The 13,161-nt window shown below is 46.2% G+C and overlaps 1 protein-coding gene across 7 annotated transcripts in view; it reads right to left on the bottom strand.

Annotated features, from left to right (window-relative positions):
• The window catches only part of MYOCD (myocardin), a 291,222-nt gene that overhangs the window by 44,000 nt on the left and 234,061 nt on the right, over positions 1-13,161 (bottom strand). The gene's annotated exons all lie outside the window — the stretch shown is intronic.

Here is a 13,161-nt window from a genome sequence, read left to right as displayed (position 1 = left end):
AGAGCTTAACTCTTTGCAGTGTGGTACGAGGCAGGCCCCCGGGACTTCCAGTGATACGCTACATGACACAGCTGCCAAGACAAGATTGTTAGTGCAGTTTCAGAGAGTTTATGCCCCTAAGCCAAAAGGAAGGGTTATAATTAGGGCGTGTGTCTCAGGCTAGGAGACAGCTGGGCATAGTCCTTCCCCATGAGTAGTGTAATGTATGCCCTTTACTTCAAGGAGTCAGAGGACTTGGCTACTTGGCAGAGATGTGACTCCAGCCCCGGTGCCCTTTGTCTGGCTTATTTGGGTGCTGAGAGCACAGAGCAGGCTGCGGCTTGGGCTGCACAAATCCTCTGGGGATCCTACATCTGAGCTAGGAAGCTGAAAGTGAGCACAGGGATGCTCACATGTTTCAGCAGCACCTTCTTCCAGTATAGGCATATTCAAAGCTCCCCTGCATGGTGCACACCTTTATCAGCATATGGCTACATCCGTACAATTATGGATATCTTGAGATGCTCACAGAGTGTGTGATATGGGTAGGACATGCTATATGCACTCAGAGCATGTCCTCTTGTTATATTACACGGAGAATAATGCCAAACAAATAAGACAGGGTTAAATCTTGACTTAGAGTCACTCTTTCATGTGCAGTACATGAGTACTGTACATAGAGTACAGTAATCCCAAGGAGGGTGGACACAGCCATCAGCTAGACACAGCTGCAATGGAGGGTGCTTCTCTACCTACTAACCTTTTTCTCAGACGTGGTAACCCTTTTGCCAAGATGCTGGGTAAAGAGACATGCAGATCCTTTGAGGGTCTCCATCCCTATGCCTGTGACTGGTTCACTTCTGATAAGCGGAAGCTGTATGACAATGAACCAATGGCATCTTTTCCCTAATATCATAAGGATTATAAATCAAGCTAAGTCAAGTACCTATATCAACTTCACTGACCCACAGGTCTCACCTGGGAAGCCTAGATTCCTGCTAGATCACAAACACCTACCTGAGAACTAACTCAGAGCTGGGTTTTCTTGATTCTATGATTTCTGGGAAGTCCTATTTTTTCTATTTTTTTAAAGTTATATGTGTGTGTATACATATACATAAAAGATATATATATGTATATAATATATATATATATATTTATATATATAAAAAATGAAAAACAGGGCTTCCCAGATATATTTATGTGTGTGGATGTGTGAGTATGTGTGCGTGCATGTGCATATGTATATATGTGCACGTATTTATGAACACATATATACTCTGGCTTAGTAATGGAGACTTCAGGGCTTCCAAACTCCTAGGCCTGTGTTGCTGGAGAGCTTAGAAACCTGGTAGCTCCAGAAGCTCTGATTTCAGCCAGCGGCTTAGGACACTCGGGTGCTCTGCCCATCAACCCTGAGACAGCTTGCAGAGGTGCTGCACACTGCTTTGGGCATAGCTCCAGGATCCACACCACCTGACAGTTTGGAGTCAGGCATGCTATGGTCCCATTTTCCCTTGGCAACCGAAAGACCTACCCAGCAGGCAGCCCACTGGCAGCTGGGAAGTGCTGGGGTCCCTGGTCCTCATGCAATCTGTGCAATGAGGCTGTCCTGAGCTATATTGATCATGGACTGAATGTATGGTTTCCTGCTCATTCTACAGCCGGTGAGATGGATATTTCTTAATGTCCAATAGGAAAGAGATAATTGAAATAAATATGTCTCCAAGCACAGACCTGAATCGAAAACAGAGTCCCACTGCAGCATCGGGCAGAGTGGCCAGGAGTCTTACTCCTTACTGATATTGCTTTGCCCACTTGTTTTTGAAATGTCCTGTCTAATGGACTATTTCTCATAAGCCTCATAAACAGTCACTCTTTGGTAGTCTCCAGAGGTAAATCTAGCAGAACCACACTATGACAGTGCAAGGACAGGAGAGGACTCCTCTATATGCACAGCCTAGAAGTGTGTCTTCTTGTACTAATTCTCTCTGACCTACTGTCTCTGCCAGTCAAAGTCGCACTGAAGTGTCCCTGCTCCCCTTGCAGCCTACAGGTTCCTAGTGACTTCTCCACAATGGACTAGCTGGACCTGCCTTAGGAGTCTCCTTCCATACAGTGCCTCATGTGCAGTTCTCCTGATTCCCTCTGAATCTGCTCTCTGCCCCTTCAGGACTAGCTGCAGGTGTGATGGGTGTGGCTGTCATTCCACATCAGCAGAGAGGATGTCATGACAATACATATGTCACTTGACAGCTCAGGGGAATAGTCTCCAGGGCCTTTTCAATCTAATGCTATTTCTTCCTGCAAGGGTGAGCCCTGCTTCCTGGGTCCCTTTTTGCTCCTGCTGGGATGGTTCTTGTTTGTGTCCTTATCTGCCGGCAGTTTACCATACAATTCTCTTGAGTTCTATGGAAGAGGAGTGGAGCGCAAGGGAGACGCTGCACTCCATGGTGCTCTTCAGAATAAGTTTCTCTGTGGCTGTTAAAGGCTGTTAGTGGGGATGCCCTAGGACTAGTGAGGAAAGGTGAGCTACCCAAAGTGCACTATCTAAGCACATTGGCTCTAGGCCAAAGGTAAGATGCTTGAAGGAGGTATGCAGAACAGGCCTAGTTCTTGCTGCAAACACCCTGCAAGGCAGGCTTTTTCCATCACTTCCACAATGGTCACCTTGTCCCTGTTGAGATTCAGGCACAGACGAGAACCTGCCAAAAGACCCCACACCAAGGATTCAGTGCAGAAGCAATCTGAGGCTATAAGTCTCTTGACTATCATAGTCTTCTTTCTTTCATGGGGATGCATTGCCCTCCTAAACTATAAATGAAGACAAAGGACCTTTGTTTTCTAACATAGGCTGCTAAAATGATTAATGGGTGAAAAGGATACAAGCTGTGATCTCCTAATTTTTCAGAGCAGTCAGAAGGTGCCTATAAAGCAGTGGATAAAACAGAATCAATTAACAAAGTCAGTTTTTGACTTTTAGAAAACTTTTGACATGGTCCTGCCCGTGAGTGTAGTGAAAACTCAGAATTATTCCAAGACAGGAAGCAGAGTATGGTAATGAGTCAATATCAGGAATACACAAGAAAAGGAGATAATAGGGACGGGGTAACGATCAACAGGAAAAAAGGACAAGTCCTATATTTATTAATGTTTTTGTTGGGCAGGGTCTACAAAACATGCAGCTGACAAACTAAACAGGTTAGTTAGTCAAATCCCAGAAGGATCAAGAAATTTTAGTGTGACCTGGCCCAGCTGGACACAATTGCCAAACAATGGCAGATGGAGTCCATTCTATGTGGAGAAGTTCCTTGCGTTCCTGTCAGAATGGAGGATGAACCCTCCAAACTCCTCAAGTGCTGACAGATGGAGTCATGCAAAAACTGCAGGTTCTTTTAAAGCACAAGCTTCTGGAGCTTGAGTACAGTGGCTAAGTACTTTAAGTACTATATGGACTTCAAAATAAAGCTTTCTACTAATATGAGTAGAGATTGGTCACACAGGTTAACGCAGACCGTGTGTGATCACGGTCTGATCAAGTAGGCACATCTCAGTGGGTTGCTTCCTAGGGGTATGTGCAGTGTCTCACCAGGCTGGCCAGCTGTCCATTTTAATGGGATTTCCCCTTGTCCTGTGCCAGTGAAGCCACCTGGGTGGTGGGGTCCACAAGAACACACTGGGAGGGCTTTGCTGAGCTCAGCAGAGAAAGGTGGATAAATCCGTAGCAGCCTGCTGTTCTTTGTACTTAGATTTCTTTCCCAAACATGAATTGTTTCCATTTGAAGATTCGCTCAGATGCTTTTATTCCTCCCATCTCTTTTCTCAGGGCTTTTTTGTAAGTTTTCAGACCGTTTTTTGAGCAATACTCCAGAAGGGTAAGTGTTAGACCAGAGCTACATATGTGAAGTTCTACTGGCCGTGTACCCAGGTGAGCTGCCAAGGTGAGCACAACACAGAGGACCCTGACTGCATAGCTCATAAGGATGAGAACATGGCCTAATGGGTAAAGAAAAAGCCTCAAGAGATAAGGATCACATTTTTTAGATCATCGCAAAAAGATCACTTTTGCCATCAGCCAAAGACTTGGTGGCCTTCGAGAGAATCTGGTTCTTCCTCAGTTGCCCTATTGTAAGATGTACCACCAATCTCTTTTACAGTGTCCTGAGATACTGGAGGAAAAGTGAAAACTTAGGAGGTGTAGTTCTGCCACAGTGACCAGAATGACCAGGGAAGGGATTACTGAGGGAACCTTGGAAAGGCGACAGCTGCCCAGCTCTGAGGAGGCCCATCAAGGCTTTTATTCTCATCTGAGCCAGAAAATGATCTGCAGCAACTAATGCAGGGACTCTGCTGATTGACACCAAAAATGCAAGCAAAAAGAGCAGGAAGGCTGAAGTGTCAACCATGGCACTTGAACAGGTGCATACAATTTCAGCTAAAAATTACACCTTCTGGTTAAATTAGAAGAAGCTTCTTAGGCAGAGGGTGAGGAGAAAGTCTGTGTCAGCACACATAGCATCTCTGGTTGATCTTGCTTCTCTCCCTACAACTCTCCTTCCAGGTGGTTTTGGAGCTGCCACTATGACAACTCTGAGATAAACTCCTGTGTTTTTCTAAGCAGGCCATAAATACTGCACTGACCACTTTGGCAGTGACCAGACATATGCTTTATATGCTCTTTATATGCTCCATTAGACACCCAGCTTAGAAGCCTACAGCCAGCTGCCACCTACCCGCCTGATATAATCTCAGAGTATTAACTAAAACTCAGTGTGCTATTTACCACTTAGTTCAATGGGGAGATGTGTCCCTGGCAGAATTAGGTGATAAAGAAGAAAGCTAGCTAACTAGACTGTTACACAGTGCCTGAACCTTTGGGCAGGAGAAACTTCTCCTACCACCTTGTGAGCACTGAACATACACCGTGTCCACAAAGAGAGCTCAATGGGAGAAATCCCACAGGTCTCGCCCGGGTCTTGCTAGCCACTACTTTTCCCTGAAAGGGCAGGTGCAGAGAAGAGATCAGGGAGGCTATGTTATGCTTTGACTCTCGTTTTCTGAGATGGTGAAGATTCAAAGTCCCATGATGCTGATTCCAGGACCTGCTCTTATAAATCTTTTCTCTCATTTCCAAAACTGAACAGCCACAAACTACTCTGTAAAACCATCCCACTGACAAAGGCTGAGAGTTCAAAACAGGTGAAAGACATTCTCTTCTCCTCTCCTCTCCAGGGAATGGCTCAATAATGCCAGTCTCCAAACCTTGATAACTGTCCCATCACCATCCATACTTGACCCTTAGGAGATGATACAGCTGCTAAGAGAAGTGATCTCCACAGATTGCTTGGCTACTGAATTCACAGTATAAAGCTGGTCCTCCTCAGCATTGGTCATTACATGAGAGTCAGCCCTTTCCACATGTACTCTCGATGTCCTCAGGAAACAGAGGTATGCAGTCCCCAATAAACCTCACACTGGAGAGGGGAGGACAGACAGTGAGATCAGACCACAGATACTGAGCCTTTTCCTTGAGGCTGTCTGCCTTAGATAGCACAGAAATAGTAAAACCCTCCACAGGGTCTTCGTGCACTTCCAGCATATGCACTGCCCAGGCTCCTGATGCTTATTGGACATATCTGTCACCAGGAGCTGTGCTGCACCACAGAGCACTGTTCTGCTCCAATAAAGGCACACTTCACCATTAGTTACCATCTTTCTGTGGAAGGCAAAACAGGCATTTAAGTACCAAAGCCTGAATGGAAGCATTGCTTCCCATTCTCCTGTTTCCAGTACTGCTGTAGGCATCTCTTCTGTAATGGGGATCTTACTGACTTCAGTAAGTGAAGGAGTGAGCCTCAAATGCCAGAATAAATTAGTCATGGTAGGGAATTCCTTTGAACTAAGAAGTCACACCCCAAAGCCATAAGGATATCAGTTTTGTGTTTCTCACCAGATACTGGGAAATGGTCCCTTCCAATCTTCCAGCACACTCTATTGTTTATGATACTGATTTATTTTGAAGAAGATTGTTTGTTTCTCTGTACATTTGCATCTGTGGGAAAAAGACCCAAATAAGATGATGTTTCTGTGAGATCCCTCTGGGGACTTGGAGGGGTCAGTGTGTGTCACAGCATCTGTGCCTCAAAAGGTTGATCTACAGCAGGTCTCAGGGCTGTGGAGGCACAGCACTAGGGAGAGATGTCTCTGACACTGCAGCCTGGGCTCTGCTGCCAGGTGAAAGCCCGAGGTCTGTGTCCTTCCGTCTCAGCCTTGTGCTAAGGACTCATCGTGCTTGTCCCGCTGCTTTGGTATTTGCTTTTCTCTTTGCACAGGACAGCAAGCTCGGCACTGCAGAAGACATGTCATTTTACCTGTGTACTGCCAGCTAATCCAATAGTGTTGATGCCAGCACAGAGTGTTTTTGTTGGTGTTGTCAGTAGCAAACCCCTGGATTCAGGAAACCAAACTGGTCACCAGACTTACATTTGGATATAATGTCAAGTAAAAGTTCTTGCAAACAGTCACCTTTCTGAACCACTGCAACTGTCCAAGCAAACAGTTTTTCTCCAGAGTTGGTCTGCTGAGCACCCTGTTGGTCATGCCCACTTAGTTCATCCTCTCCTAAGTGAATGAGCCCAGACTGCCTTGGGCTTCTTTTCCCTAAAGCCTGGCAACTCCCTTTAGAGAAGAGCCCTTCTGTGATGGCTTTGTTTCTTGAATCTCCACAGCATATTCTGGGTGGACAAATCTAATGGGATGAAGTCATGACCCTGACTATCCCCATGTGTCAGCTAGTGATAATTTGCTGCATGCTTGTTTAGCTGTCCTGGCAAAGGCTCTGTGAGAAGATACAGCTGTACTGGCACAGAGCTAGCTCTGTGCTAGATGTCCCCAAGCTGGTATAGCAGTGTCTCCTGGAGGAGGAGGAAGGTTGGAGAGTGATTTACCTCTATAAATACATTGCTTAGGAAGAGTGAGTTCTTCCATTCATAACCAATATAGCTATGCTGATAAAACTAAGGGCGGGGCATTATAGGGAAACCTGTAGCCAAGGCTCACAGAAACCTCTGGTCCAGGAGAGGATGAGCTCGGAATATCCTTTGAAAATACCAGCCACATGGATGTCACCACATTGATAGACAGTGGAAAAAGCAAGTGACTTATCTTACTCTGAGGGAGACATTTACAATGGGCCAGATGAACTGCCTGTTAATGGGTCCCAGTGATGGAGACTTTGCTCACTGCAGTCATCAAAACTTGGGTGAGATATGAATATCCTGCTCAGAGAATGCCCTAGCAGAACCTCAGCTATGCTCTTGGCCATGATCTTCAGGAACCTGAAAAGAAATGAGCTTCCCTTTGCATGCCTGAGACTCAGTTTGAGGCTGAATTACACAAAAAAGGTGTCCTCTGGGGCTCGCATGCCAAATATTCAGCATGTTTTTCCCCATGCCCTTGGATAGTCAGAGATTTTCTGAGCTCAATTCAGGAAAGCAGCAATGTCTCCATAACTGTGAAATGGAGGTGATCTCTAGGGAGTAATTCAGAATGATGCTAGCCCACTGCTCAGCCCAGAGCATGGTATTTCTGGGTAGGGGAGCTGTGAGCATGGGTGGTCCAGCAGAACTCAGTCCTTGCCTTCCGATTGCATAGGGCCCTGGTAAGGACCATCAGAGTGGCATTTGCCTGCCTTGAATTTGCCATTGCCTGCCAGAAATTGTAGCTAGTCTATCACTTCGCTATCTACTTTTAGAGCTTGAGGGTAGGAATTTATGGTGCAAATGTCATAAGCTCTTCCTAGTTCTGACAGCAGACAGGCCTTGCTTGAATTCGAGCTGTGAACTATTTATCACAATGCTACAAGTATCCAAGGAAGGTCCCTTAATTTATGGAGGTCCACAAGATGTTATGCAATTGACAACACTAATGCAAAATACTTCTGCACTTTACTAAAGCTACTATTAAGCTGCCTGATGTTTTCATCATAATATTTACTTCTTTGTAAATATGCTAAATTCTCCAATCCTGATTCAAAACAGGGAGATCAGAGAATGGAAGTAAGAAGATGACATAGCTGTATAAAGATTATGTAAAATGTTTTCTACTAACATAAATATTTGATTGTAAAACTCTGCCTGTTGTGTTTACTGAGCAAGGATGCACAATGACTACAGAGAGTAGCCCTGGCCTGCTGTTGTGGCAGAGGCATGCCCAGCATCCCTGCTCAGACCCTTCCAACGCAGCTCTGAGCTGTGGGAGAAGGCAGACATGTTGACAGCCTTCCTGCTGTCTCACTCTCTTGTGCTATTCTAGCTCCAGGCAGTGCAGGAGGCCATAGTGCCTGTGGGCTGACACCGGGGCTCACCCGTCACAAGATCGTCCATAGGGCAGCAATAGTTGCAGCCAATCCATCATCTCCACAAGTCCCAAGATTGGGATGAAGCAGTAAGGACAAAGGAGGAGTTAAAGGCCCAAAGTCTCAGCCTGGTTTGAGTTTGCAGAGGTCAATGGGAGGAGTGAAGCTTACTGATGGAGACTCTGGCCTGAGCATGGCTCTCAGGTCAAAGGAGCTGTACTGGCAGGAGTTCAAGACACTCAGGAGACCTCCTTTGTCCATGCAGAGCAGGGGGAAAGGCTATACATGGCCCTGTTTTCCCCAGGCAAAAGTGGTCCAATCCGTGGGGTGGAAGAAGTCAAGAGCTCTCTCCTGACTTGTGAATTTGAGCATATGCAGTACACAAAGGGCCTGCCAGCTACCTCTTGATAGGAGGGCAAGCACAACAGCACTGTACTGTGACGGCATTGTACTGACAACACCCTGGAGCCATAGCCACGTCCCTGGCACAAATTCTACAAGAGGCTGAAGGTACCGCATGTCCCCAGGTGTCTCTGGGGTGAACACTGTCCAGACGTGGAGAGGAGCAGAACTGGGTTCAAGCTTTCTTGCTTCTCTCTGGAAATAACTGAGGGATGTATATGCCAAGGAGGAATGTATATGCCTGTGTCTCATAGCCCTGGCAGGCAAATTTCCATTTTAATCCACTGGAGATGACGCTGTGGGGATAGTTTCCTAATGGCTGCTGGGCAGAAGTTGTTGAGTCCAGGGATTTGATCCCCTTAGGGTGACATCTCTAGCAGCCACAGCTGCTCTGGATAGCTTGAGCCACAAGCAGGGCACTAGCAGGCATTGAGTTCTCTTCACAGTGATGCCTGAGATAAACCTTGAATGCTATGCCCCCAGGAAAATGGGTACTCCATCACTCCATCCCATGGGTGACCAGTGCATGTAGTCTGCGCTACACCCCCAGCCACCTGTGTCCTTTCTCCTGCATTTGGCCCATCAGCCATCTCCCTCAAGCTGACAGAAGAGATAGTCACACAGGTCACCTCAGGCAATAGCCCAAGTGGTGCTTCATATCCCCTGGACCTTGCAGTTGGATATGGTCTATGTGCAGTCTAGGCTGTGGGCTGACTATGTGTTCCTGAAGGGATGCACGCAATGAGGAAGTCAGGGAGGGCTGGCTGGAGAGCAGACAGGCCCTGCTGCATGCAGCATTTGCTCGGCTCTCTTGCTTTTTAATGTCAGTCAAACATACACCCCCTCCAAGCAACCTTTGTTCTACCCCAGCTTGGACAACACATAGCACATCAGCATCAGATCCTCAGGAGCCATTGTTTCTATCAGAGCAGGAGGAAGAGGATAGTGCTTGGGCTTAGGTGACATTTCTACAAGCAGGGATTCTCAGCTGGCTAGCCTTTTACAAGAAGCCACAGGACCAATTTTTAGAGCAATAAGTAGTGAGTGAGCCTCCAGCCTGGGCTAGCACATATTTTGTGACACTGACAGGCTTTTGGCTGCCTGCTGTGTGATCAGCACAAGCAGGAAGGGCTTTTTGTGCCTGGCCTGGCTAGCCCAAGTTCTGGTGGCTTGGTGACCAGGTGGAAATGGGTCTATCCTGTGTGAGGGAGCTAAGCAATGACAGTGCAAGCATCAGACCCTTTGCCCCCAAGACTGTACATGACTTTTCTTCACCTAGCACCATCATCACCAGCCACCTCCTCCTGATGTTGCTGTCTCTGGGGATAGGCATCATCTCCCTTTGCTGAGCTGTGTCCCTCCCTCACCCTCTGTTCTCTGACTATTTAGAGAAGTCAGCAGTATACAGGTGTCTGCAAGTGGCTATGCAAACCCCATTAGTCCACAAGAGCGGCTCTGTAGGCCAGACAGAACAGAAACCGTTTGGCGAATAGACTGAAGGGAGATGTTTCTGAGTGGTGCCATGTGTACTGGGGAGATGCGGAGGCTCTGGTGCTTGCCCAAACACGGCTCCAGGGCACTGGCCGACATAGTGGCCTGTCTTCTGTTCCTTCTGCAGTGGGACTTTGGGCAAGTCACGTCTCCTTTCATTTTCCTTATCTCTAAATGGCAGATAATGAGGCCTTCATAAAGCTCTTGGAAATCTCCCACCAAGCAGGGCCAGATAAGGGCTGTATTGTTGTAAGTCCTGCAGCAGCTCCAAAGCTTGAAGTTTCACTACAAAGCAGCTTATCCCGCCTTACCTCTGCTCCGATGAGGCAGCAGAGTGGGAATGAATTGAATGTTTCCATCCATATCCCTTCCTCCGGCCCACTAAACTATCCTGTCCCAGCCACTTGTTTTGTGGTTCAGACCTAAATAGGGAATATGTTTTTGGGGAGGAGGGGTGTGACAAGTACTAGTTAGCGATATGAAGTGAAGCTGGGCCTCGGTTAGTGGCAAGCAGAGCTAAAGCCCCAGATATACATTGGATGGGTTGGGAGCATTATGTATTTCTGGAATGCCTTCTGGTCTTTATTAAAATGAAACCACAGCCAGCCCAAGAGAGCTCATCGCCCAGGCACAGGGCCAAGTATAAGTTACTTCTACAAATATTTATTTAACCATATCAATGACAAACTCTTTTGTATAAATGTTTTTATTTAATCATAATTTACCAATTATTTTAAATCAATTGTTTGCCTGGTTTCTAAACACTAATCAAGAGGCTTGCATTAGCATTACTCAGGCGGATTAGATGCATTATTTCAGTGAAGACTGTGCCATTGCTTGCCTGCCTTGGCCATGGAAGAGAGTGCAGATGGATCCCAAATTTCACCCAGATTGTCAGATCCCTGGAGGACCATGGCTGTAGCATTGCCAGTTGTCCCCACCCAGGTGATCTCTGGGCTCAGATGAGTTCCTTAGACATAAGGACAGACACTGTTCTCACATGAGCCTCTTAGGCCTTTCCCGAGGCCTGATTCCTCCCTGGGTCTCCTTGGACCAACAGCTCTTGCTTTTCCTGAGCTGCCTGGCCCGTCACAGATGCTTGAGGTTCCCTGTCCTGCTGTTACACTTGAGCCTTGACTTTTCACTGTAGTAGGAGAGGTTTCTCAATGTCCCCCCAGCTGAGAGTATCTAGGAGGAACACATAACCACAGATATGGTGGTTCAGGGCAGAACAGGAGCCCATGGATGACTGCATTTGTCTCCAGGCTCTGCATCCAACATCCAGCTGCGGAGCCCTCTGAGTTCCCTTACCACCTCAAAGCATCCTGAGTGGCCTCCAGCTCCCTGGCTCCATTCACCCCATCTCCCTCATACATGAAGCTTTCCCAGCCTAATCCTCCCTCTTTCTGCTCCCAAGCTCAGAAAATGCTTGAAAACAGAGAAGCTGCTACTTCAGTGGAGCTTTACCTCCTTTAAAACTCTGTGAAACACAGTGAGGGCATAGTCTGCACCCAGCAGAGCCATGGGAGAGCTGGCCACTGTCAGGCTCCTTTGGAGCAGCTGCCCATCTGTACACACCATCTCCTCATGCTCTGGGAGAGTCCAGCAGTGCTGCGATCTCTCTTCACCTCAGGGCCTCTCTCTCAGACACTGCAGCTATCAGGGAACAGCTAGTCCTGGACTGCAGAACAGACAGGAGGCAAGAGCAGGAATCTGCTCATTACAATCTGCCTGTGTTGTTTATTTATAAGATCTCAGGCTGCTACTGTCTTGCACCTTGGCTCACTGCTCCACAGAGTCTGTTATAACCACCAGGTCTTTAGGGACTCCTTCCACGTATGTATCTGTTTATCATCTGCAGCAGAGAGTGAGTGTGCTTTTTGCAATGTGTGAGCTATGAGTTTCCTGAGGATATGAGTTGCCCCCCTGGAGCCCTTCACATGGCAGCTGTCTCTCTACTGTCAAAATCACCCTCTCATTGGCCTTTCACCTGGGACATCTGAAAAGTTTTTCTTCATCAGTTACTGTTTAATCAGTTACTGTTTAATCAGTTACTATATTTCCATAAAGCTGGGGGAGCTAGTGGTTAATCCTGCTTACAGCAGCCTCCAAAAGTCGTCGTCTTCAATCAATTCAGGCTACTTAAGCAGGAGATAAAACAGAGTCTTTAAAATTCTCCCAGCTGGAGAGGAGTATGGAGGTGCCAAGGTTTGCAAAGCACAGAGATTTGGAGATGAATAACCTGAGGAAAGACTTTGTTACAACACTGCTTCCCTGCAGAACCAAGAGGTGCAAAATTTCCAGAAAATTTATTCCAAGAGAGTAAAAACCAAATAAACAAAAAGTCTGAAATAGCTGTGGGCGTTATCTATTATTTATCTATTTATTATCTACTATTTTAAAGATTGTGAGAACAGAAAGCAGTGCTAGGTATATTCTTTGAAACATTTATGTGTTTGTTTCTTCTGAATAACAAGAACTATACCCACTGCTAGAGAGAGAGCAGCACTTTAAACTGTAAAAGGCTTAGCTGAAGTTGCTTATTGACAGATCTCTATGATAAGAAAACATTAAAATGATGATAATAGGGAACTTCCTATTGTTGACTTGTAAACAAAAAGGAAATGGCTCTGGAATAGTGTGTTAATGCAGATCTAGTGCTATAATGCTGATGCAGAATAACCCCTTGGAAATAATAGCATTTTAAACATTACTCTAAAAAGTCTTTCTCTGTTCATTCTGAGGGAAGGTGAATCAGAAGGAAGTATCTTTTCTTCCTTTTTACAATATCCTAAGTTTTATAAACACATTTTTAGAAATGAATCTTTTCTTTTTCCTTGAAAATTTTAAAGAATTTTTCAGAACCTCACATCTCTGGATGAGGAGAAGGAGAGTTTGTGAGAACTCCACAGGAGACCTGTACTGATTGCTGA

The sequence above is a fragment of the Struthio camelus genome, chromosome 19 (assembly GCF_040807025.1).
Source record: "Struthio camelus isolate bStrCam1 chromosome 19, bStrCam1.hap1, whole genome shotgun sequence".
NCBI classification, from domain to species: Eukaryota; Metazoa; Chordata; class Aves; order Struthioniformes; family Struthionidae; genus Struthio; species Struthio camelus.
The sequence above is the reverse complement of the archived record's forward strand: the minus strand, read 5'-3'. Positions and strand labels throughout refer to the sequence as shown.